The sequence below is a fragment of the Rissa tridactyla genome, chromosome 6 (genome assembly GCF_028500815.1).
Source record: "Rissa tridactyla isolate bRisTri1 chromosome 6, bRisTri1.patW.cur.20221130, whole genome shotgun sequence".
Classification (NCBI taxonomy): Eukaryota; Metazoa; Chordata; class Aves; order Charadriiformes; family Laridae; genus Rissa; species Rissa tridactyla.
In genome coordinates, this window is record NC_071471.1 from 2282297 (window position 1) to 2310057 (window position 27761).

The window sequence follows — 27761 nt, forward strand, 5'->3', positions numbered from 1 at the left end:
GAAGAGATTAAAATATGGGCTAGGTTTGCTCACATCTTTGAATATGACATGTAAATTAGTGTTTATTTCACAAGCTGTATTATCTTCAACACAGAACAATGCACTTATCTGTATTTGACTAAACAGTCATGGTAAGTAATAGAGATAAGAGTTAAACCACATCAATATTTCATGTTAATAGATTCATACATTTGTACAACATTCTTACAATACAGAATTTGCAATTAATCAAACATTTTCAGCTTTCCACATCAATCATGAAATACAAATAACAAAAACAAGGCATAAACTTACTATTTGTTAGGTGTCCACACTGTCCTTTGGTCTGAGTCAATGGGAAATAATTACCACTAGGAAATCTGGTAAGCAGAAATACAATAAAAATAAACATTAGCATGCCAAAAAGAATAAACGCAGCTTTCCTGCAAGTATTTTTCCCCATAATACTTCACAGGCAAGGTTTAAAAAAAAAAAAGAAAAAGAACCAAAAAAAGCAAAGTTGAAAAAAATATATATACACATTTAAAACATAGTCCAGCAGTGTTCAAGGATCCTTGCCTCTCAAACTTTAAAGCAGCACAGACAAACGTTGAGATGCCTATAATAGAACAAAAATCCAAGTTCTCAATCACTAGTTACGCAGTATGTGTCAGTAAGGAAGACAATTTCCAAAATAATGATTAATGTATTATCCAGATTTTTTCCTCTCTCTCTCTCTCTCTCTCTCTCTCTTTCCCCCTTCCCATTCAGGTTTTTCTTCTTATAAAATGCACATAGGTTTTTTCTTCCCTGTACCCTGACTCAGGCCTGGCTTTGAAATGCATTTCAATCTCTCAACACAGACTGCTTTCACTGCATTTAGAGTCCCACCAAGGCCCAGCTTTAAAAGCTACTGATTCTTTTTTTCTTTAGCCTTCCTCACAAAGGAAGGGTATTTTGTAAATTACCAGCTCGTTCAGATCAACAAAAGGTACTTTCATAGAAAGCCCCATTTGATTTTGCTCAAATTTGATTACAAGGATGGAGAAAAGGAAAGGAAGTCAAAAAGAAAAACCCCAGATGGCTTTTTCATTCATCTCAGTGAATGAGCTTTATCTGTGCCTTTTGAAACTGTAGCAGTGGAAAAGCATTTCTGTTGGCTTAAAAAACTTGACAAAAATTATTGGTTTGCCATTTCTCATGTAACTGCCATTGGGAACTGGATGAAAAGACTTTTTCATGGGATCGCCTGCTTGGATCAAAATAATGGAGATTAGGTATTTCATTATAAATTACAGTGGGAGATAGAGCAGGCTGTCATATTAATAGCAACCTGCTCATGGCCTTCAATGGTAGCTATTCTCCTAGACAAAGGACCAAGGGGGTTGTCTATTGAACTTGTACTTTAGGCCTGATCAATTTTCTATCATCAAGGCAAAAGGTGAGGTGACTAACAAAAGAATTCACACATGACTGACCTCATAAGCCTATAGATAAAACAGCTTAAAGAAACAAAACACATCCTGAAATTATGGGTGATAAACTGTATAAAGGAAAAAGAAGAAGAGAAATGATAGAAAAAGAGAAAGAAAGAGCATGTGGTCTATAATTCTCCCTCCCTTCTTAGGTGAATGGACATATTAAAAGCTACTTGTTTTCAGCTGCAGATAATTGCAGCCTTTGCTTTGCCATGTTCTGCCTTAAATCCTTCCGTGTACTTTTTCCTCCAACACTGTTCCAGTAATTTCATTCACGAGTAACCACAGCACTGAGTTTAATATAGAACTTCCAAGAGCTGTAGCCACACACAGAAAGGATTACACGTAACATCATAGGCAGAAAGGTGTCACACAGGCATTACATTTATAATCAAATTACAGGAATAGCTACGATCCGTTGGGTCAGTATGCTTTTATACAAAACCTCGCTAATTAAGTGAAAGTTGTACAACTGAGTTATATAACAAGAACATTCCCCCAGAGCTTGAAAGCCTTGACACTTTTTTCTTTCACTAGGATGGCATGTAATTTTATACAGTGTGCAAAACAGCATGTGAAATGACTGTAACATATTTAGGTGCCCTTACAAGTATATTATCTGCATTTCTGCTGCTGCTTCCTAGGAGATTAAGACCCTTCTACAGCATTAGCATTCGGTTTGTTGATCAGCTAGAGATACAGAGGGTGAAATCCTCACTCTCCTGAAGCTAACTACATAGCAGCAAAATGTTCACTGACTTCTGTCAGGATCAAGAATTCCTCCAGTTTGCTGTAGAGACAGAAACTCGATTATCCAGAACACTTTTATACAAAGAACAATGGCTCCTGATATATCTTAACCCTGTTGAAGTTTCCCATAAGCTGTTAAATTGTTCATATCCCCTCCAATGACATTTGCATAACTAAGGCAAAATTGTAGAAGCATGCAGATATTTGTATTTGAAGACCAAAACGCCAAAACACTAGCTAGAGCAACTGACAATCCCCCTTCCATACAGTTAACAGCAGCTCAAGTGTAAATGGTACTCAGCAGTCTACTTTCATCCCACCAGGGGAGATGATAGCAGTACAGAATTTGGTTTCACAGCCCAGCTACACGACCACCAAGGAGTCAGTATGTGCCAAGTTCTCTGAGATATTTCATAATTTCTCCTTTCAGCCCTACCAGTGCAGTTATACTGCAATTTCAAAAATGAAGCTAGCCACTGATTCATGGCCCTTTGCCACAGATCACAGATACACCTGTCTGTGTAACAGTATTTACATAAAGACACTAAAATAATCCAGGCTAAAAAATTAACCCCTTTTAGTGAGTTAAGATCCAGAAACAGCTAAATGGAACGCAGGGGAGGCTACAAACTGGTGGAGGCAAGGAACTTCTGAACCACAACTTTGCTGCAGAAGGCAATGGATTGTTGAATTACAGACCGCGTCCTACTGAAAACAAATGTACATTCATTATTACACAGAAACATTAGATAACTCATTGTAAACACTGTTTCTGGAAGTAAAGACAAGATGAAGACAGGCAAAACAGCAGCACTACGTATTAAGCTTTGGCTGCCAACACAAAAAAGCCTGAGAATCACTGTCAGAGTATATACCTCCAGGTAGCTCAGATACATGACATCATATTTGAAATTAGTAGAAGCCCCAGTGGTAATGGTATCTTTCCATTATCCCAGAGATGCACTGATGACTACTAAATGATTAGCAATTAATCCCAACTTTACATCCTCTATGAGGGGCTCTACTGAATAGTTAAAGAAGAAAGAGCTCCTGTAATCATTGTAGATAGCTCTCAAAGTATCATCTCTGTGCTCAGTAGCAGCGAGAAAGGCAAATCAAACATTAAGAGCTATTTGAAAAATATATAGCCCAAGCAGAAAATACATTTTGTTCAGCATCAATATAATTTGAGTACCCCATATTAAAAGTCGGAAGCAAGGCAACATACCAAAAAAGACACGTAGGTGCAACCACACGCTTCAGAAGAAATAATTAAGCAAGGAAGGAACAGGAATCCAACCCCTAATACAGTTCTGTTGCTCAAACAACAGTACTAGTTATCTAAAAGTACATGCTGTATTTCCCACTCTGTACTTCTCCATAACAATACAGTATTGTTGCCCAACCAGTTACTCTTTATGCTACTATTACAAGTTTGGATACTGCTGAATATCTACTTCTGGGTAAAAGCACCAGTAACTGGCACAAGGAGACAGAATTAGTAATATTTGAGATTATTCTTAGACTGCAGAACATTATTAATACAAAGGCAGGCTTAATTTTTTATAATTGTCAAATAGTGAGCCCCAGTAATAACAAGAACTGATACCTGCTAAAGCAGTTTTCATGAGAATTTGTGAAGAACTATTTCATTTTTGAATGATAACATATGTTAATCAAAATTAAATTTCTCAGGTAAATGAGCAAAACTCTTTCGAAGCTTAACTTCTGCATTCTGTGCTCCTGCAAGCACTCAATATGTTTGGACATACTGATTCCAGGGTAACAAGAGTCATTGCCAAAGCTAATGAAAATAATTCAGAGCACGCTGAATAAGAAATGTCCACCTAGGTAATGGAATTATAAAATGTGTGTCCACTTAGTGGGCCAAGACAATTAAAAGCTCAAGAATAACTCCCCTCACAGAAAAAAACCAAAAACAACATAAAAGCTGTTTCCGTTGGCTTTTGATGACTTTTGTCTAAGATGAGTTTAGCTTGTTCTCAGCTTCCACATCACAAATCCATTGCCACATTTTTCTCTAATTCATAATCTCAGCACAAGAGACCTGCAGAATAAACAAGGTCTGTTACCCCCACTGTCTATCAGCTTCCCTATTTGGCACAGACACTTTGAACAGCATAACAACTAACTCTTCTTCCCTGTCCCGCTTGTTCTTGGTGAAATAATGAACTTAAGATAATTTTGGGTTTGAAATGCATATCAAGTTTGGGTTTTTTTCCAAATTTCATTTTTCATATATTTTTTGAATAATCTTTGCAAATAATTCTTACAGTGCACTTTAAAGTACAGCAGACATCATAGCACAATGTCTTGCGATCAGCCAAGTGAAACGTCTTGTTCTCTGATGAGGCCCATCTTACCAAAAACCAGACTGCACACACGCTTACATGTTTCCCTGAACTGGAACCTGCATGAGTACCATTCAGAAATGCCTATTTGCACAATCTCCAGTTCAAAATTTGTTTTCCATTAGAATTCAACATGCATTCTTTCCACTGAAAAAAAAAAAAAAAAAACAGGAATTTTTTTTTTTTTGCCTACCAATAGGGGAATGTAGATTTACAAAACACTTTTTACAGTGAAGACAGACAGTAACACTAGTAATTCTTAGCCCAGTTTATGAACAAAGTGGTACAGAAGCATATGCAGTAAAACTATTCCTCATGTTTCCTCAAGTTATTTTGCAGTAACTAGATGAATGATGCTACATGCCTGTATATCTCTCTCAAAGTCTTCTTAGACATATTTGGATAGAATTGTTTTTCTTTTTAAAAAAAATACCATTTTATAGTTTCCCTCCTTTAGGGTTGTAGAAGGTTCATTATCAGCTTTAATTGTACTAGGCAGGAAGAGAGCTAATAAGCGTAAAGACTCTGTCACACATCATTAACATTTTAAATCACTGTGGTTGCTAAACCCAAGCAGTATGAATAGTATTTGAGAAAGCAATGCTATAGGTCAGAGAAAGTGAAAAGATAAGCTTGCTATTTTGCAGCTTCTAACCACAAAACTTTAAATGTCTGCTAAATAATTTCAGGTAGAGCAGATAAATTCATGACATAAGACAACCAGAGAATGCTTTGCCAGTAACTCGCTCCCATTTGTACAATAAAAGTTTTGTTTAAGTGATTTGGTTCATTTTGATTGCTGCACTATGGCGTGCAAAATTACTTGCTGGGAAGCCGTTCCCAGAGCACTCAGGATTTTAGAGTTAGTGTACTGGATTTCATCAGCCACCTAAAGGGAGGTGGGGTAAACCAAGGAGCACAAGTGTGGACGACTCCAGGCATGAAACCGTATTTAGGAATAGGCTTCCCCTCCACACCCACCCCTGACCTAGGTCTTTGTTCCTTTTAAAGTTTCCTTGTCTTTTTTCCAGCTCTTTTCTCCTTCTTACGTTCCACTGTATTGCTTTCACTTTCCTGATTAAATTTTTGAAACTATTGCAAATAGTGAACATATGGTTCAGGGAATATATGGAACACCTGATGTAGAGGCTTCCTGAAAAAAAAATGTTCCATAAAAGCAAGGGTTTAGTTCCTTATCTCAAAGATGTTAAAAAAAACCAACCAACCAACCAACAAACCCAACTCTGCAACTCTACCCAATCTGGGTATTCAGTAATGTCAAATTAAAGTGTCTTTAACAAAAAATTCAAAATACAAAAAAGCAAATCACAGATTTGTGTGAAAAAAATCATTTGTGTCACTTGGGGAATATGTTGTATCAGTAACAACCTGTAAGGCAGTGAAAGCAGTACCCAGAACCCGATTCATCTGTTTTGCCCCAGCTGGGGACAGGGGTACTAACACTTAAGGACAAGGTGCTTTTATGTTTTACTCAGTTTCAGGAATGGAGAGGTACTTTTATTTAGGTAGTTATAAATGAAGTCATGTATGCAAATACTACAGAAGAAAGTATTAACTAAATTCATAACTTCATTAAATTTTTTCATTGATTTATCGCTATGTATAAAATAAGGTGGCTTTTAACTAAAAAATACAGTATAAGCGATGAGGGGAACCACACACTGAACTGATGAAGTTACCCAAATTGCAACCTGAACAATTCATTAGACTAGCACTTGAATTTACAGGTAACCACAAAAAGGAAATCACGTAAGACAACAGCAAATGAAAACAATGGACGTTAAGAAGCAACATTTAAATAAACCCTGAGAATTGAAAAAGTTGCCTGAGACAGATGTATGGAACAAAGATATCAAGAAAAAAAAGGCAGGTTTTTTTCTCCTAACAAAAATGAAAACAAAAAAGGGTATGCTAATTGACCCAATAGAAAGGAAGGATATAAATAAGGATATAAATATTTTCAGTTTTAGTCATCATGACTAGAAGTTAATTTCTTCATTGACTTCAAGCTTAAGATGTAAACATCTGAAAGTGGAAACTGTCAAATATAAGGATAAAATAAAAGCATGAGCACACAAAGCCAGCACCAGAAAAGTGAACAAGTAAAGGGAGGTACAATTAGTAAGAGACAAAGGACAAAAAGAAATTCTACAAAGACACTTCAGAGCAAGAGGAGGACCGAGGCAAACTACTGGTTGGTCAGTGGCTTGAAGGTGAAAGCAAACTATTGACGTACTGTGCCAAGAAGCCTGAAGTGTTTACTGCTTTATTGATAGTTGTTACTAAGACACTCAATTGTACTCAACTGGCTTCCACAATCAAAAGCTACCGCGGGGGGGGATGGGGGGGTGGAAAGCAGGAGAATATCAGGATAGACCAGGGAAAGAAAAGATTAGGAAAATATGTAGGTAAAATCATTCAAAACTGGCTATGCCATATTAGTTTTATCCAAAGTTCTAGAGAGCTGTATGACTATCAGAACTGTTACCGCTTAAAAGCTGTTATTGTTAGAATTATTTCTGAGAGCATATGATAGATGGATATGGGTACAAAAGCCTTTAAAAGAGGAAAAATAATGCCTGCCTTAAAAGGAGGAGGAAGAAATTACAGCCTGGTTACTTTAACTTTCTTTACTTTCCCAGTTTGTAAGTCACCTAAAACAAAACCAGGAAATGAGTAACTGAGCATGGATTTATCAAGAACAAGGCGTAACAAGACTCGTAGTATGGGAAATAATTGATGTCACATTTCATGATTTTAGGAAGACTTCTGGCATCATTGCATAGGACTGTCTCCTGGTCTAAGCAAGAAACATCATGTAAGTAGTATTACTACAGGGTAAATAGCTTTACAAAAAAGCGATACTATAGTTATCAGGAACTCACTGTGTAAAAGGAAAAGGCATCAAATGGAGTTCTTGGTCAGCACTGAATCTAGTACTGTTCTTTATTTTCATCATTAATCTTGATCGCAGAAGAGAGACTGCTCCCATAATGTTTGAAGGTAGGTCTAAGCTAGGAAGGTCTGCAAGCACACTGGGGGACACAATTAGGGTCCAAAAAGATCTTGGTAGAAATGGTTTAAAAAAGATTAACTGCGATTCAAGAATAGCTACATTATTTCTTACTCTCAGAAATAATCAACTGTAGAAATGTAGGTTGAGAAATGGCCTAACAGTTCTGCACTGAAGCATCTGGATCAGAAGCTAAACCTAAATCTACAAAGCTATTGCAAATAAAAGCAGGTATCATACTGGAAGCCTTACAGGCAGAATAAAGCATGCCCTGAACACCACCCGAAATGATCATTTGGCTTTACCTGCTTTTGATAAGGCCTTAAATGGATTACTGTTTAGTTGTGGATACTGCCTGCAGCTTAAAAATAAGGTGTAGTTAATTTGAAAGAGCAGCAGTCTAGAAGACAATCTACAAGAAAAGATTGATATATTGGACCTTATTCTAGAAAAGAATTTAAAACCCCATCACTTTAACACAACAGAAATACGCAGTTATATTCCAGCAACGGAGATTTGAACTAGACATGAAAAAAAACTTTGCAGAGCTAAAGACAGATATGCAAGCAAAACAGACAATCCCTGGACAGCTTTGGAAACCGGTTAGAAAAATGTCTCTCAGGAGTGGTTTTATTAGAACAGGTTCTGTATTTAAGACAATTTCTTAAGGTTTCTTCCAGACTTTTTTCCCCACTTGTTCTTTTCTCTTAAAAATAATCATAAACCACAAAAGTAGCTGAAAATATAATTTCATCAAATGCTCTGAAAACTCTTACATATAATCAAGATTTAATGTAACTTTTCCCTCAAACTTTATAAAGTCAGGAAGCTCTCTAAGCCAAACAGAATCAATTATGGCCCTGTCCCATTTTACCATTTGTCCTCAAAGGGCTAGTAACGGCTGTGTATCTCTTCCTGAACCTCCCTCTTTCCCTTTCCCTTCTGAACCTTCAGGTGCATCCACGAAACCTCATTGCAAGCGCCTCTGAACTTAGGAAATGAGAATGAACCTGCTAACAAATAGGACTACAGCATCGAGTACAAGAAAACCCATACATTACAAAAATTTGTGTAAATAGCCTGAAGTAGAGATTCCAACACGTGAAGATACAATGCTCAGTAATCTTAATACTCAGAAAGCTTCTTAGATACTAATTAAAAAAAGAAACAAACAACTCTGTAAAATTTCTGGCCACGTCAACCTTAAACCAGTAGTATGGTCGCATGGTGATCTTTCACTGGACTTCTATGTTCCAGCCTAACACAAGTGATTTCCACATTCTGACAACTCCAGTTTCCATTACCGTGACAACATGAGCATGTAATTATATACATGCATTGAAAGTAAAACTAGAGGAGTAGAAAGCATCCAGAGAACTTTGTGTGTGTGCCCGCATGCTAAACAAACAAACAAAAACACCAACTCAGACTGGAACGTATTTCTTCTAAATGCATTTTTACAGGGAAACATAATGCTTAGCAAAGTAGTGAATGAAGTTTATATGAATTAAACAATATGATTACCTCAAACCTCATTTTATTATATGTTTCAATTCCACTAGAAAAACTCAAAAAGTTAACAAAAAAAAAGTTTTCTATGCAGTTCAGATTTTGAATGAGATCCCATATAATTACAAACACTTGTTAGTGACTAATTTGTGTTAGCTGTTTCATTTGGGAATTTATTATTATAAAAATAAATTAGTCTTTTGGTAAGTGTAGCTTTCCTGTATTGGAATAACGAGCTTAAAGAATTGTGTCTTCTATTGAAAGATTTACTTTTAAGAAACACTTAAAAAAAATAATCTCCAGTTTTTCTTGAATATCATAGCCTAGTCATCTCTGTTACCACTAATATATTTCAACACCATTGTGAATAATTCTAATTTCAGTCTTTGTGCTCATTCATTGCTGATTTTTTATCCCTGTGGTGGTATCAACAAATACTTCAGTTATTATCAGTTAGTAGCAGCTTTGCTGGTGGTGGCTCTTGAGGGAAAGAAAAAGAAAAGGCAAAAAAAAAAAAAAAAAAAAAAAAAAAAAAAGAGATGTCTGTAGACAAGGACTGGAGTCACCAAACTCATTAATTTCATCAATTGAGTAGGGAGCAGAAGTTACCATACTTCTGAGAAATCAGTCCAGTTCATCAAGTTCTATCTGTGCAATTTCCCTCACTGACACTTAATTTTTTGGATGCAGGAAAAATTTATTTTGCTGTAAAATATCAAAGTGAAATGGAGTTACGACGTCAGAAATATAGGACTGGTCACGAACTATTGTCCGTAGGGAGAACACCCACCTTTGCTGGGACATGGAACCTTTCACCATTACAAGCTCTGGCCTTGTCAGCACATGGGATTTGGCCACTGCTCCCAAAATCAGGAGCTCAGAAGCTCCTCCTCAGTAACATGTATTACTCACTGGTATTTGGAAGAAGCTTTGATATTCCAGCTTTCCCAGACTGTTGTTCTAAAGGAGCTTGGGCAGATAACAAAATTAAAGAAGAAATAGGGAATAGCACTCACCAAGCTGATTTCAAAGAGCAGCACTTATATTATTGAACTGATAAGACTATTCATATGCCTTACTTGTCAAAATGAATAGAATGAATACCTTTGAACATCCTTCAGAAGAGGATACAGAAAAGTCTCACACATGTTTGAAAACATTAAACAAGCACTTCCACTGGGGGGAAAAAAAAAAAAAGACGACGAGAGAATTTGAGTTCATTTAAATGAATGATAGTACTCTCCTGGACCTTTAATGGGAGCAAGATTTTGTCAGAGAAGAGAGCCAAGGAGATAAAGTGAGCTAGGGTAAGAAAGAGGGAAGATATTTCTGATTGTAATAACTAAAAATAGGCTTCATCCAGTCCTGCTGTGACTAAACAAATTTTTTTCATGAAACAAGAGATAGTAAGAAGACAAGCACTTCACTGACAGTGCCTCTATGACAACGTACGTCATCATGGACTATTTAATCCACACTGAGCCTCCACAACTTCCAAAAACCCAGGAGGAGATCCTATGAGAGTTCTTAAATGTGATCATTTCACGCCTCCAAAACATTGAAAAGAGCTTCACTACCAAGGTAGGGGGACTCTAAACACATAGCCATGGAACAGTGGGAAGGTCAGCTGTGCATACATCTGGGAATAAACTACACTTTTTCCTTCATGCGTCAGCCAGTGATTGAGTTATTTCTCTTCTAATTTGACTGCACCAACCCCAAGAATGCAATATTAATATGCCATATTCACCGAATTCGGTAGGTAAGACCACTTGACCAGGCAAAATATTCAAACCACAAATCAAGGTGTTAAAGGACTAAGAACAGCAAAAAAGAAAGAATCAAGAAAGGTTTCAAGATGTTAGAACAAGACCAACAGCTTTGTAAACAAAGAACCAAGATAACAGTCAAATATCTTAAACAAAATAACCAGATTAGCATCCCAAAAGCTGTAATATTGTTCAAACCTTCTGATAAAGTTAGGTAGATCCATAATGATAGACAAAACAAGGTTTCAGTCTTAGGGAAACTTTCTTGCCGTGGATAAGGCTGAGGTAATCTGCATGCATTCCTAATATAATCTATTTTTAGGTGTAATTTTTTTGTCTGAGTATAGTGGCTAATATTAACATGGGTAGCTATATACATGGATGCTTAGTTTAAAAAAAAAATAAATTAGCTAAAGAGTATCTTGCTTGGGAAGTCTGTTGAGACTAATGCTTTAAAAGGGTTCTGCAAACATGGATTTAATTGTTCGCAGATTCTTTAGAAAGTTCAAGCAAACAAGACCCTTATCAGGAAAAAAAAAGACCAAATCCATTAAGATTGCAGTCTCTGAAAAGTGAGTATTACAGTAGGCTTCTTTTTGAAATAGAGAAGTAAATTTAGTATGTATAAAGCTCTGCAAATTAGATCCATCCAAATTACTCTATGGCCACTAATATCAAAAGAAACTTACACACCAAGATTCCAAAAAAAGAGCATAGGAGGAAATACAAGTTGAGGCACAGCACACTTTTGAACACATGCAGAAACTGACCTAAATTAGCTTTACATCACAACAGAAACAAAAAAGCCCAACATATTCAAACACTTAAGAACACATATACGGATACATTAAAAAAAAACCCAACAACAAAAAGCAAAACAAACCACAACAAACCTCACTTCTGAATTGAATTTGAAGATGTGAACAGAAGAAACAAGAACCAACATCCCTTTCAGCTCCACACAAGATCCCACAGGACAAGGTCTGGCATCTGCTTCAGCAGCCTGGGTGTGGCTGAGTGCAATTAATTGATTACAGCTGACAACAACTGTGCCTGAGGGAGGGCAGGGGGTTACATCTTGTGCCTTGCACTGCTCTCTTGCCCTGTAGGTTTCAGGGCTAACAATGCTACATTCCTAGCGCACAGCTCAGTTGTTGCCCCATGTTCCAGTCCTGAAGTACGTGATATGCGAAAGGGCTTTTCTTTCTCTCGTGGCACTGGTCTTTCCCATGTTCCCTCCATGAAATTCCCAGCCAAAGCTTGGCAGTAAGGACTGATAAAGAAATCACAAGGCTAGAGAACTCTCCTTTGCTTGCTTGCATTTTTTTTTCATCATGTTTTTTACTATCACTGTTTTTTCTATAGTGAATTATAAGTTTATAACCAAATTTCTATCCTTAGTATTCCTCTGAATCTTGAGCATCTTCTAAACACTTTCTCAGCATATATTAAAGAAATAATGCTTATCAGAATGGTCATATTTATTACAGAGCTTCAGTCATTATCATTCAGGTCTAATTTCTCCATAAAGTCCGTATTAATGTATCTTTGAAAAATTTCATCGCATTAATGAATTCAAAAGATTTTGCTATTTTTTAAGTGGTGACAGGAACAGCAGTTTGATGTCAGAATAGTGAATTTAACCATCTTCCTGATTTCCCACCCCAAATCTTACATTCTCTGAGCACCTGAGGTAATGTCTATTCTTATCCTATATAACCCTTTAAATATTATCATTTAAATATTAAATATTTATTTAATAAATATATTTAAATATTATCATTTATATCCCTTTAAAGCTTCAGCTACTTCTGTTATTACTTTTTTTATGAGTAAGCTTTTGATCTCCAGTAGATTCCTACATCGTAAAAGAGACTCGGAGGTGTTTGCCTTGCATGAAGAATTCAAGGGTCAAAAGCAGGCAAAGAAATGTTTGATCTGATGACCTCACAGGCAACTTTGTTTAAAATTTTTCAAGTACTTATAATAAAACTTCTACAGAGGGATTTGGAAGTTGCACACACAGCTGTAATTAAAGGCAAGGTGTTTCCATCTACAGCTTGGAGACAGAGAAAGTAGGTCTTTTGAAGACATCAGGAATGACTTTTTCCTGTTCCCCTGGCAGTACCATCCTCAGTCAGTGTGACACTTACTATATTCCTGAGGCTAGCCCTCCTTCCTCTCTATCCAGGCTTTCAAAATAAGCATTAGTTTAGCAAAGCACTCCTTTTTAACTTAAGGAAACTAGAAATTAGGACTACCTGTACTGGGGGGCCTCTGTGAGGAGAGGCCGGAGCTGCCCCGTGCCGGACACAGCCGGTTCCGGCAGGTTCCACCTCAGGGCCCAGCCAGGCCCCTTGGCCACGCTGGTGTGACGCCTCTGGGAAAGCGTAGTGAAGAAAGGACAAAACGCTGCCCAGCAGTGTTTTCCTCACAGGATTGAGGGAAAAAAAAGTTTGAGAAACAGCCCCGGGAGCAGCCAGGTGAGTGAAGCAGGAGGGGAGGAGGTGCTGCAGGGACTCCGTGGGGAGGCTGGGGGGGAGCAGGTTGTCCCGCTGCAGCCTGTGGGGAGGCCGCACTGACTCAGATACCCACGCTGCGCACGTGGATACCTAAAAACTGCTCTCAGGCCGTGTCAGCCTGTACCTCTGGACAACGGTAATGGGATAATGAATTAAAAAGTTCTATTTTCTATTCAGTGACAAAATCAGCAGATTGCTTGATGCCATAACAAATAATTTAACCAGCTCCTGCTCAATCATTTGTAAAATTTTACATTCACTGGGAATTTTAATTTGCTTGTCAGAGAACTGTAGACATTTTCTAATGCTGCCAAAAAGGTGTCTTGGGCACAAAAATGTGTAGGTAAAATTGCATTTGGCAAACGTATTAAACCAGCGTTGCCAAGAATACCTGGCATCCACTGAAGGCTCAGGGGGAAGGGGGGGCTGTGGTCAGTTTGTGACAGTTCCCCTCTGTGGCTCCTTCCTCCTCACACTTTTCCTCTGCCCCACCATCAGTCCTTCCCACATGCCACAGTTCTTCAAGAACGGCTCTTGCACGGGTTCTCTGCGGGCTGCAGTTCTTTGGGATAAACCTGGAACAGCACGGGCTCTCCACGGGCCACAGTTTGTCCAGGGAATATCTACCTGCTGGATATATTCCCTGAACATACCTCACAAATCCTAAACGGAGAAAATGAGAATGTATCTTCAGCTGTTACTGAAAAGCAAGGTCCTTTATTTTCTGTCATCCTTCTCCACTACACTGAGACAAGATTTTACAAGATGTGGACCGAGTAGATCACGGTCTGAAGTAAATCCCACAAAAGAACAATGTGTAAGAGTACAAAGACAGTATGCCAGGGCATTTATCTTTTCCGCTTAAGCCTAGAAACACAGAATAAATAAATATATATATATAGTCTCCCAAAAGGCTGAAGAGTCCAAGTTGTAGTAATAGGCAATCCCAATGGCTTGGGATGCTGCCTACAGATGGTGTGCTCTCACTCTGAAAATCAATTAGGGAAGAGAAGGGGTTTTTTGCTCATTATGTGTGGAATCACTTGAGATTCTTTAATAAGGAACACTAAAATGGAACTTGGCTTTCTCATGTGCAGGAATTGCTGGATGAAACTGCAGTACATAGCATCGCCTTAAAAAACGATCCCCAAATGGTTCAGTACAGTAAGCGAAGACATATCAGAAAAAATAGCAGGACCATTTCTGACAAATGGGAACAAAACAGAAAAATGTACTTCCCTACTCAAGCATGGCTCCCTGTAACGGATAACATAGTTGGTGTAATTAATATTTTAACAAAGATACACTATAACTGGGATTATGCATATTACATAGTAAATGGTCTCAGCAAATATTTATTTTTATCTGTGTAAAAACATAACCTCAAAAGTATGCACTTCTCTATATAGCTAAAAGTTTAGGCACTGTAGTTTGGACATATACCAAGAATAAATTGGAAAAAGATTAAACAATTCTGCTTGCTGGGCACATGGGAAGTTTTAATAACTCATATAAATTGTTTTTCATCATAAAATTTAAGAAAATGCAGATATACTCAATCGACATGGTCCGCTGATTACAGAGTGGTTCTAGGCCTGGGCCCTACCCTGCTTCTCTCCATAAATCACTTCCTGCTTCAGAGAAGATACACACAGATCCATAAAATTATTTTAGGTACCCAGCCCCCTCGGTCATTGTATCTGTGATTTGAAAACAGCATTGTAGATCAGGAGTTTAAGCTTCTGAAATACAGAGAAATGGATGGGTTCATCTTTTATCTCAATATATTTCTACAAACAAAATAGTTAATTATTTGGTACTTATATGAAAGTACAAACATGGCCTGCATTCTATTTTGTAGTTCACCATGTCATTACAAATAAATGAGCAAAGGTTCTTCCTTCTGAATATAGAAACAGTTTGTCATATGCAATTTACAACAGCCCCCTCATTACAGAGAATCTTTTCACCATATGATTGTGTGTATAAGAACAATTAAAGAAATTCAGAATTCTCAGTATTTTCTTTAAATGAGCTGACTGGCTGTGAAAGGTGCTGGACTGACAGCTCTGATAAGTGAGTCCTCTTTCTTCTGAATTGATACAGTACAGAGAATAGCAATGCAATTTTCGTTCACACTCTCCTGGGTATGTAATTTATCCCTGACCTTGAGAAGTGCCCGTTTAATCATTAGCCTCTCTACTGAAACTGCTAACAAGAAAGGCAACCATCGTGGCACAAGGCACCTGTTCATTAGGGAGCAGACTGAGAAAGAGCATCAGCTCATTGCAGCACAGAGCCCCATGTAGAGAGAACTCTACGACGTGTGCTTGATCCTCCCCCTGCAAGTAACATCAGTATTGTCTGGGATATATTTTAGGCAGTTGCAAGCTCATATTTTCTTTCCTTGAAAGGACAGAAATTAAAACTTTCTTCTAAAAGTTAAGGTAATTAAGGAGCCGATGGCAAGAAACATCTGATCATATAAGTACTTTACATGTTCACGCTATCTGCATAAGTGGCAATGAACTAGGAAGTTCTTCACAGATGCATATTGTTGCTATTTATAAGACTGAAAAAGGTATGGGACATTTGGTTTTGTCTTCTCCTTTAGAAGTATATGGTACTCTTTCAATGTTTGATACAATATTTGGGGGAAAAAATCCCTGCCCCAAGTCATCTGTATTTTGCTGCACAATAGAAAAAGATACTTTATTAATTACAGAAGGAGAAAAAAAGAGATGGAACAGATATGAACAAGTTATGCGCAAATTTGTTGAACAGATTACTCTATTGTTCAACAACAATGCACAATTTTCATCTCTGATAAACAATTCCAGTATTAAGAACAACAGAATCTACATATACTATAAAGGGATGTTTATTAGGCAAAAGGAGTGGGATCCAGTCTTAAAATTCTCATCTGATGGTAACTGTCACACAAGGAATAAGCATTAAATATTTCTGCATATCTTCAATCTTTTAATTCAGAAGAGATAAGGGTGAAGAGGCCAAATACTTTCATACATTAGTGATGAAAACAGAAGATGAAAGGGAAAAAAAGAAGAAAGAGGAAAGGAGGCAGTAAAGTTAGACTTTCTAAAATCCAAAGTTAAATTTAAATGCTATCTATAATCTGGGAGACATTAACACTGATATGAAATTTATCATGTGAAGTGTCTATACACATTATTAAAACATTTATGTACCAAAGATTTTTGATGTGAAAGCTTCAAATTTGGACAAAACCAGAAAGTAAAGTTTTTCTGGGTGCCATTTTGTAATTGTAGGTGAAATTCCTACTCTGTGTGTCTGCAAAACAAAGAGCGGACAACACTTGTTCTAGGAATCTCAATGGGATTTTTATTCATAGTCGTGTTGTGGAAGATGTATTGAATAATGATATTTCATATTCAGCATCTTCTGCAAACTGCAGTGTTGGAATTTCCCTTCCTGAGAGCATGTATTGATATCTGGCCTTCTTTTTTTCCCCCCTGCTCATTTATATGTGTGTGGTTTTTCTTTTAACCCCCACCCCTTTTAAATTTAAATAAAATTCTGGGAAAAAAAAAGAAAAGAAACAGAAGATCACAGGATGTGAAGATGCCATTCTGGGAACTAGCAAGCAGTCTCAACAGTAAAAGAAGCCAAGTGATCTTTCAAGTGGGCTATTACTGTAGTTGTGGGAGCAGAATAATGAAACTGAACAGAATAATTGGCCTAAATATCTGGTTAGAGGGCTGGTACAGAGAAAAGAGCATGAAAGGCTCTACTAAAACGACAGAAAGGTGGGTGTTCCTGCAATCAGGACAGAAAAAAAAGCACTGGAGAAGTCTGTAAACTAAAAGAAGAGGGGGAGGGGAACCACTGGAAAGAAATCCAAGCAGAGAGGGGGAAAAATACCCACTAAATCTGAAAGTCTAACGGAAAAGAACGCAGTTGATTGTATTTGCTGACATTCCATGGATGGCAGTTGGGAAACAGCAATCAGAAGTGCAGCATCAGGAGGTACATACTATAAGAGAAATAGGGCTGGCTCCTGAGATATATGTAGGAACACTTTAACTTATTTTTAAAACAGGGACAGAGGTTGTCTGAATAGTCTTGTATAACGCGATATTATCAAAAGAGGGACTTTAGGTATCACTGCAAAAAGAAAATAAACAGCCATCCTCCCTAAACTGGCCATTTCCATCGGCTGAAGACTTAACAAATGACTTCTGAACAGAAAAGCAGTGAAGTCGGTACACTCAGATGTTACAACCATCCACATTCAAGTCAACACTTTATTACATCGGAAGGCATCTGAGGATATAAGATCCAGTTTAACTGTGCTTTATATCTACATATGAGAGATTCTACAGTTATTGAGATGGAAGATTAAGTTACTAGCATTTTCCACACCCTTACTATGTACTTCTGAAAGTAACTTTTTAAGTTACCATACACAGTCCAACCCCAAATATATCCTATTTACAGCTCTAATGACAGAAACACACAATGCAGTTGATGTTCATGTGGTTAATGAACGATGATTATAATGAGAGTATCAATAGATGGTAATTACAATGACAACGTCATACTTTCAAAAAACTATAGCAAAGTATTTTCTGTGTAATTAGCATTCCAAATTTTAAGTGACATAGCAGAAAATAAGTGGCTTTTCATTGGCTGGTTTGTATTAGAGTTCCTTAAATAATATACAGATCGAGACCCATAGCAGGAGTCCTAGAGTCGTCGTAAATGCAAGGAACATGAGTGCGCTACGGACCTCAATACAGAGAAACGTGGCCCAAAAAAGAGGAAAACTACTGCAAGTTTCAAGCATTTCCTAATACACCAGTGAAACTGGTTCATTTAAACTTCAAAATGTCCAGATGATATTTTGAATACTAATCCATATGTTAACTGGTAAATAAAAGCAGCTACACGAAAGGGATTAAGGGGAAAAAAAAGTGTTACTATAAATAAATACAGAAGGAAATATATTTCTAGATCAAGATGCAAAACATACAGCAAGAGGTAATATCTTTCAGTAGAACAACTGTTATGACTGGGAGCAAAAGACATGGTTTGGGGTGCAAAAGCCTTTGCCTAAAGCACGCATGTATTCCTGAAGGCATCTCTATTTTCTGAAATTCTTCCAATAAAAGACATCACCACTTTTAATGAAAAATTTGCTTCACTTCTATCGATAGATGATCACAGCTACAACGGTTACTACTAGATTAAAATAAGTGAGTGACCAAGCAGCCCTCTCCTGGTAAACAGTCAAAGCTAAGCATTCAACACTAAGTACAAACCTTCTTTTTAAATGCATAAAATAAAACACAGATACTAATAAACATATTCTGTAGCCATTTAAAATCTTTCTTCACAGGTCTTGTGAGCTGTTAGCTGCAGAATGCATCACGCAGTTGCATCCAAGCTAAGAATGAACACTGAGTTTTTGGTGGACCTAGGTCTCACGAAATCTCACGCAACTCACTCAGAATGGATCCAATGAAAAATACAATTGAAAACAAAATATAAGGGAAAATCAGGTAAGACCATTTTGGCTTTATGTCACTGCAAATGGAAGGCAGAACGGTGAGTAAAGATCCTTAGTGATAGCTCTGCAACATCACTTTTGTCTCTTAACTATAGCTTCAGTAATAATTACACTGTTAATTTTCTCACAGATATGTCTCCTGTTAGACAATTGCAACTATTTAAGAACAATCAGAAATAACAGAAATAGCATCTGGCTCTCTCCCTTTGATCTCTCTTGGATTCCACATGACTGACTACTGCGGTACATTCAAAAGAACACACATAAGGGACAACATCACTTGAACAAACTACTACCATTATTATTATGATATTTTTCAGGCAAACACACTTCAGCTACTTCTAATGATTATGCCTTTCATAATCTTCCTTGGCAAAAAAATAACAGAAGTCTCAATTTCTAAGAATTTACAGCAATAATCAATAAATAGTGTTTTGGCTTGCAAGAAACCTATTCACACAGATAACAGCCAGTGAGAATCCCATTAGCTAAAACTAATTAACAATTTTTATTTCAGAAATAATCAGATAGTAACACTAAGGCTTTTATAAAAACATATTTTTATCACTGCTTATGATAAAATACAGTGGCCTCTAGAATTTTTTCTGAGATCAGGACTCTTGTGTTAGGCAGCACACAAACTCATAGTTAGATATAGCATTAAAAAAGTCTAAAAGTAGAAATTCAGGGTAGAAAGACAATGGGTCTAATGTAGGAAACTATTTTTCAATTCAGTGATTATGGTACAGGACAATCAGGGTGAAAATAAAAGAAAATTTATTCAAAGCCGTTGTCAAGAAATGCATTTAGAAGCAGGACAGCTAATCAAGCTGGGACTGCGACCCACAGAACTAAACCTGAACACCACGAACAGAACAGAGTGGTTAATACAGACATATTTTAAAGAGAACTAATTCCAAAGAAGACGACATTGATCTCAGAGGAATAAAGGAATGATATAGGAAAGAAGTTGAAGTCATGTATTTTCACAAATATTCCTGGATTGGATTTATTTATTTTATTCAATTGCTGTTGTATACTGCATATAAATCCTACATTCGTTTGGGCAACCCTACCGTCTTACATGAATCCTTCACATGACTATATTCACAACATCCTGAGGAAGCTACTACTTTCCTATTTCTCTCATTTTTCATGCAGAGAACCTATGAAAAAAAGAGAAATCCCAGCTCCATTAAAATCAATCCATTAAAACAGGCACAACTTAATGTTGTTGTCACTGACTCAATCACTGACTTAAATGGAAGGAGAACTCCACCTGAGTGAGTTGTTCAAGGTCATATACAAATTCCGTGCTATAGCAAAGAACTGAATATCACTTTCAGAGTACCCAGCGCACACATTAGTAACTGAGCTTATCTTCTTTTTCATAGCTAATGGCTCCCCTAGAAAGCTTTCTGGTAATACCTTCAGCTTAGAAGCCTGAATAGAAAAAAAGAAACGTTACTTGGCTGAGAAGGAAAACAAACAAAACCCAGCAATAACCTGCACTATAGCTCTACTGACTTCCCACCCTACTGTCATGATTTCTCTTGTTAAGAGATTCTACTTCCCTCCCAGAACTGCTGAGGGTTACAAATGATAAAGCAGTTTAGTAAAAGTAATTTCTTTTACTAGAGCCGGAGGAGCTGGAGCTGGTACTGTATTTGCTTCACTTTTCCAATGTAGCTAATTGATAGTCCACTTTGTAAAAGTAAGGTAAAAGCATGGTATAAAATAATTGTATAAAGCGACAAAAATATTTAATAGGTGTACGTTCAGAATTCTGAGTAATAGCTCTTTGAATCGCTCTTTGCTGCTTGAACTTCAAACCCTCTTAAAAATGACTAACTCCCAGAAAACTGAAACCTGATGGTGCTAAGACTGCACATCAGTACAATATCAGATAACATGAACTCCATTTAAAAATCTCCAATTTACTTCTATGGGATTTGCATTAAAGGCTGTACGCCCTTGGGCAGTAGTAACACCAGTACCACCGGAAAGTTTAATTCTGTAGGAAGGCGATGGGATCTGCAGAAGCTGATACTTCTATAAAGCCAAAGTCTCTTTAGTCATTCCCTTTTTAACAAAACCAAATACTACTGAAATTCCAAGCCTGCATAAACAAGGCATTATTAGAGAGATCCTTCCCATGTGAGGTTACAATTTCATTCAAAGGATTTATGGAATCTGTATGATCATGTAGTCTGACCTCCTGTATTACAAAGTCTGCAGAATTCCATCAAGTGGGCAGTACTTCCCATTAAAACACAGCATATGCCTTGCTCCTGGGCTTACACATGAAAAGAAACAAAATCAAGATGTGGTGCTAGAAAAGATCAATGTTATTATTCATGTACAACATTTCTTTGTGCTTATACACATGTACAGGAGAAAAAGAAATCACAGATTGAGAGCGGCAGTGCGTTAATTCTCACTTTGTAATTTATCAACTTCTTTTTTATAAGAGCAGAGCTGGAGAGCAGCCTCTGGAAAAACAAGAAAGTGTTTCATGGAACTGTTATATAAAGCTGCAGAATAGGATATTGTAAATAATTAATCCAAATGAAAGAACCGGGGGATCTTTTGGCAGGGATTAAACACAAAAAGGATGACGATTGGCCTCTACTTTGTGAAAAAAAAAAAAAAAAATCCAAAGATATCAACAATGACTGCAGAATCTCAGAATTTTTGTAGGGCTTTTACTTATTTAGAAGTTTGAAAGATGAAGTGTATTGTCTCTTAAAGGTCTTTTCCAACCTAAATGATTTTATGATTCTAATACATAAAAAAAAGAAATCAGGAATAGTTATGTAATTGTTGCCTAGCACCTCTCTTAAAAGGACAACTCATTATGGTCTTTCAAGACCAGTAGTTTTCACTCTTAGCTTTAGAGATACATATATATGTAGCTGTGCCTCAAAATGAATGTTTCAATAAAAATTATCACTTTGTCTCAGGCAAAATTTTATTAAGGTTCAGATTAAAACCAGTAACATCTCTGATGACTTATTGCAACACAGTAAGATGGAACATAAAGGAGATGCTCAAATACATTTTAAAAATTAATACGGTTCTACCTGGCTAAATCAGGTTATTGCATAAGCCATCATTTTGCATTCATCCAAAGTCAGTTGTCATCCACCATCACAAAGCAGTTTTATCTTCTTGAGCCTTCAAAAACTACTAATAATGAAATTTATCCCTGTAAACAAAAACTGAGAACTTCCTCACAAGATTTTTTCCAAGGTTAATTTAGTTTTGAATCCTTTATTGCTAAAATAATGTAAAACTTTTACTGGCTAAAGCAGACCATGTAGGAAATTGCTTTGAAGAGCCATAAACCAAGCCCGTCTCTGGGCAAAGCCTATTGATTGCTTTCAGCGTACTACCTGAGAAGGGAATCTGGAATCAAGGTTTCCCTAAGTCACCAGCTTCACTATCATAAGAACACCTGCAGAGCTTTTTCCACAGAGCATAGTTACTGCGGAAGTGATATTCTCACCTTATACTGAGGCCCATTCAGGCAGTATTTCTGCATCTCTGGGGTGGGGAGAGTGGAAGATAGGTACTTACGCTGCAGACCAATGCAGGCAACACGTCGTTGCTTTGTATTTACTCAGGCCATAATATAAACAGTGTAGGCAAAATGCTCTCTAGCTGTGAAGTTACCGAAGCTTTAGAGCACGGATGTTTAAAGGCATCTGAGGAACATCAATAATGCCATCCCCACCACAATTAAAATCTTGAAAACTCCATTATTGCAAAGGTTCTGCAGTCAAAATACACAGTGGGAAACAAGCGGAGTTTTTGGGTGTTTTAATCTATTGCACACTTACTGCTAGGGTATCTTCCTGTTTCGAGGCAGGAGGGAAAAATCCAGCTTTTATTCTAAAAGCCTATGGTAAACATTTATATTCAATAAAGATAAGGATTCAGTTTCATGCTTCCTCACAAAAACACAAGCCTTCCTAGTTATTTCAAAGATCAGTTAAAAGTCATCTCTCATTTTCAAAGCTCTTAATTTACTTTTTTTTTTCCACTGACATAATCAGTTGGTCCCTGCTTGTTCATTCCACTTTTACAGAACCTTCAGGAATTTTCCCCTCTATGACTCAGAAGCTTTCTCTGCACCTTCTTCCTTTTCAAATTACTTGCTTGTACCTCTGCTTCACTGTCTCCACAATTACAAATCTTATCTCAAAATAATTCTTCTCTTTCGTAATATTTTTCTTAGCTCTGTTAGTGAGAAGAGTGCCTTGCTGACCATTATGCACAGTTCTCTTTCCTGTTGTATTTACTATGCTCTGGAATCCAGTACATAACAAAAAATGCTATGAAGAATTGTGTATGCTGTGCATACACAAATGGGATATGTGAGTTAGGGGGATTACTAACGAAAGAACAAGATTACAGAGGAATCACGGGTAGTTACAGGGAAGCATTAAGGTACTTGAGACCACAAGTCTCCATTAGACCTCAATAGGATTTGTATCTCTAACACCCTTTGGTGGGGTTTGGTTTTGTTTTAAATAGTATCAGTAATAAACAACCAGCACTTCATTATACTATAGTCTTACAAAAAATTCATCATTAAGGTTCAGTACCTTGAAGTAAAACAGTGTTCCAATAAAATATTCACAATAGGAACTCAGGAAATTTACGCTAAAATTAAATAGAAAGAACTGAAGCTTATGAATATACTGAAATTCATAATTAAAAACAACAACAAAAGATTCTCTCTGACCATATAGTAACACTGTCATCCTGTCTTCCCTTCTATCTTCCTTTCATAACAGCTGTAGTGTTACTTTTACTTAAAGGTAATTTTGTTTGCAGTTTTGTTTTTTCTTTAAACTGCTCGAAGCAGTTTGAAGACACAAACTAATCATCAGCGGCACTTTGGATTTTTTAAATAAATCATAAAGCAGAATTTCATAACTTTTTATATCCACAGCAAACACTCTTAGAAACTAACTTCAAGGATATATACATTTCAATAATTTTATCTCTTCTTAACATACAAGATCATCTAGAAATCTGTAGTGTCTCCTAACAAACAGTTTAGGTATATCTTACAGTAAGATATCTCTAGCCCTGTTGACATTACCATAAAAAATTCCAGTGGTTTCTGTTCATTTTCAGCTAGGGCTCAAGTGCAATGCTTTCACATAACACAAATACGCTCCTTTCAAAGCCAGCCATGGGAAACATTAACCCCTGTTGCACCTCGGTTTCTGTCTCAAGAGTGCCAAATTTCATGGATTTGGCAGTCTTGCATACACAAGAGCCTATTAGCTCTGCAATTAATTTTATGTGCACGAAAGCATAAATACATATGGGTACACATTTTGTCATCTGTTTCATTTCTTTAACGAAGACTGTGATTCCATGAGATGAAGGAAAAAAATTCTCTTTTCTGCTGACTCACTGTAATAGTAGTAGAGATTCAGACCAGTGGCTGAAGTGACGCTGAATCAAAACTGGCTGCTTGTCTCTGTTTTGCACAGTACTAAATATTGCATCAGCATGCACCACTCAAAGGACTCAAGGTTTCACCTCTGAAATAAAAAAGTACAAGAGCTTATAACCTCTGCTGCTTTCGAAGCTTTCCCACTATGAGAAGGGTGATGGTGAGACTAGCTGGTGTTCAAACTCATTAGTAAAGTGAATAAGCACCACCCCCTCATACCATTAAGCACATCATGGGGAAACCTTTCTCACGAGAAGGTGGTAACTGGCATTATTTTAAAGTAAAAATCATCATCATCATCATCATAATCCCTAATTAAAGATGAATAACCAAGAAAGACCACACATAACATTTCACAACAAAGTTTTGGAGATCCTCTACTTTCCCTGTTAAGGTTTTGGATTCCACTCACCAAATATTGTTTTATCAAGGGCTAAGAGTTCTTGACGGTCTCTTTCATCCTCTTTCTCAGAAGCACAGGAACTTACTCAGTCAAAATTGTTTTCCATTTCCAGCAACGCAGGGAACCATGCAAATAGTGTGAATTGTTACTTAACCTACTAACAAATGCAGCCAATAACAGAATGAGCTACTGAACTGGAGACTGACAAATTACATTATTTTTTCCAGTGCCCAGTCATGTTCCAAAGCAGACTGGAGCTGGTGCAGACATGCTTCTTTCAGCTTAAGATCTTTTTTATAGATTTTTTTTTCAGTTTGTTAATGGCATGCGTTATTGCCAGGCACTAATTTTGCAAGTCTGTACTTAAAATTGTGTTCCTGTGAACTCCGTGTTTTCCACTCTAAGCACAGTCACTAGTCTTATTTTATATTCCATGGGCTGCATACAAGTCTATCTCTACAAGGTATTTTAGTCTATGGCAGCTAATAATGCTGCCTCTGCCCTTAGCTCCAAATACACAGTGGGGAGTTGCACTCTAAATCATTACAATATGATCAAACATGTCAAAAGTTAAAAATGCATTTATATTTCCCAAATCAATTGCAACTGAAAATAATAATAATAATTCAGCAGTGAATCCAATTGTTTTGATAATGTAATCTAGAAATTTCAATACTTATTAGTCCTGAGCAAAATTTCACAAAGCGCCTTTTGTCCATTTGCCCATCCCCTCTTTTGCACTCTAGTATTGTCAGATAGTTGTGAGGCATCTGTAAAAATTATCTGCAATCTCTCTGTTGCCATATTACAGATAAGCCACCAGTTCTCTTCGTGAACTGCAGAAACGAAAGCAAACACCTTTCCACGCTGCACACCAGCCGGCGTTTTTGCCATCTCAAGCAAATGCATGTGTGATAAGGCTTTCAGTAGAGTTGCAGTGAGCAGTATTTCTAAGTGCCATTTGACAGAGAGTCTGATCCCGGTTGGTTACAGTAAAATATAATGTGAAATAGAGGTTTAGAACCGTGGCATATTTTTAACTTCCTGACATATGCAGCATAGTCTGCTATTGAGGAATTTTCCTCTCGCTGAAATGATGAGCAGACAAGGCAACACTAATGCTACTCCACGCTTCGCTCAGTGGGAGGTAATGCAAAATCAGCGCAGTAGCAAATATTATATTAACAGTGTGGTGCTCCTTTTCCCTTCCCTCCCCCATCTCAGTTTCAGAGTTGGAAAGCGATAACATAGAGGACAGACTACATTCTTCTTCAAGCAAGAGGAATGAAGAGAAATCATTTGGTAAGTGACCGCTAGGAAAACAGAATTTACTAAAAATGCACTGGTCTGATGGTAAATAACTGACATCTGTATTCAGTACAGTGCTGAGCAGCTACGGCCAGTGATAAAACCTGTTATATTAACACAGGACCAGATTCATCTCTCAGTTATACTGAAGTCACCGAGGGTCCTCTAAATTTATCGCTGGTGTTTCTCTAGCTCTGTAGTGATGATATCAACGTATCAGTTCACTGATGCTGCACTTACTATGATGCACTTATTAAGTATGGGTATATTTAGCATCAGAGACAACCAAAAGTGGACACAGGAAACACAGTAAATTAATATTCCCAATTAGAATAGCTGCAAGTTTAAAGCTTCTGTTTCTTTGAATACTTAATAAAATAATGTTACAAAGGGCATACACATTTTCATTACCAAAAACTTATGAATTAAGTGTTGCAAAAATAGATTATGTAAGTATGGGAATGTAAATACTCAAGATATCTTCACAGATTTTAATTTGTGATATTTCTTCATTTTCAAACAAAACTATTTCTCACCACATACCTATGTGTCTATATCTAACATAGATTGTCTTTGACTCTAAAGACTGTATTCTAGAAACAGCACAGATTAAAAGTAAGTATTGTGAAGCACATAGAGCTCCAGAGTTCAGAGCAAAATCATCTTTTATTTTTAAAATGTTGTTGGTGGACTGCAGCCCATTAACAGGCAAGCCCAAACTCAGACCTAACTAGACATCATCAGTAGGATATTACAGTTCGTACAGCGTTAGCCGTATGACAATACAATCCCTTTACCCGTATGATTAACTGATTCTCTTTTTATTGAAAAAGAATGCTGGCATGATGCATGTAACATATATGCTTCCCCAGAAAAGGAGACGATGCAGAACCACCAAGTTTGAATGCAGAAATATTCAAAAGCATTTCTAGGTACCTGATTAATAGAAACTAATGTATAAAAGGAGGTTTACTGATTATTGAGAAAGTAACATGCAATTGGTATATGTCCAGTTATGCAAAGGAAAGTGGGAAAAACAGACCTGCAGATAACAGTCTCTAAACCCAACTGACCCAGCACATTTAATATGATTTATATTTTTTGCATGTACTTTCTTTCACTAACTTCCATTAAAATGTTTGCTCAGTCAGCCTACCTGTAGCTGGAGCAGCTCTTACCTTCCCTAGATTTTGTACTTTAAATCAAGGTAATTTCCACTGGCACAAAAATTTAAAAAAAAGCAAGAAGAAGCTGTCAGCACACTTGCGTATTCCCATTACACTTAGAGTAAATAGGAATTAAAAAAATGCAGGAAGCGGTAGAATATCATGATGTAATTCTAGCCAGAAGAGAAAATAGCTTATTACTGCTGTTTAACCTAATAATCAGTGTACTCCCGCCCCCCTCAATCAATAGATAAACCAAATAGAATTATTTTAAGATTCCTCCAGTTTTAAGTCCAATTTTAAAAATATTTGTAGCCCCCAAATGTGCCTATGTATGTACTCATGTGTACATTGACAAGAAACTATTTTATTACCTATAAACTTGAGATATTTACAGTAATGTTTTTGGAGTAAACTGAATTTTGTGATATGCCAAGAGGTAGA

General features: G+C 37.0%; 1 long non-coding RNA gene across 2 annotated transcripts in view; it reads right to left on the reverse strand.

The window, feature by feature from the left end:
• Positions 1-293: 293 nt before the first annotated feature.
• The window catches only part of LOC128911898 (uncharacterized), a 39883-nt gene continuing 12415 nt past the window's right edge, over positions 294-27761 (reverse strand). The window contains exon 5 of one of the 2 annotated variants that reach the window (XR_008467225.1): positions 294-359. This is a non-coding gene — a long non-coding RNA (uncharacterized LOC128911898). Of the gene's footprint in view, positions 360-23619; positions 24529-27761 lie in introns of those variants that run through there. The other variant, XR_008467224.1, reaches the window with a different exon arrangement.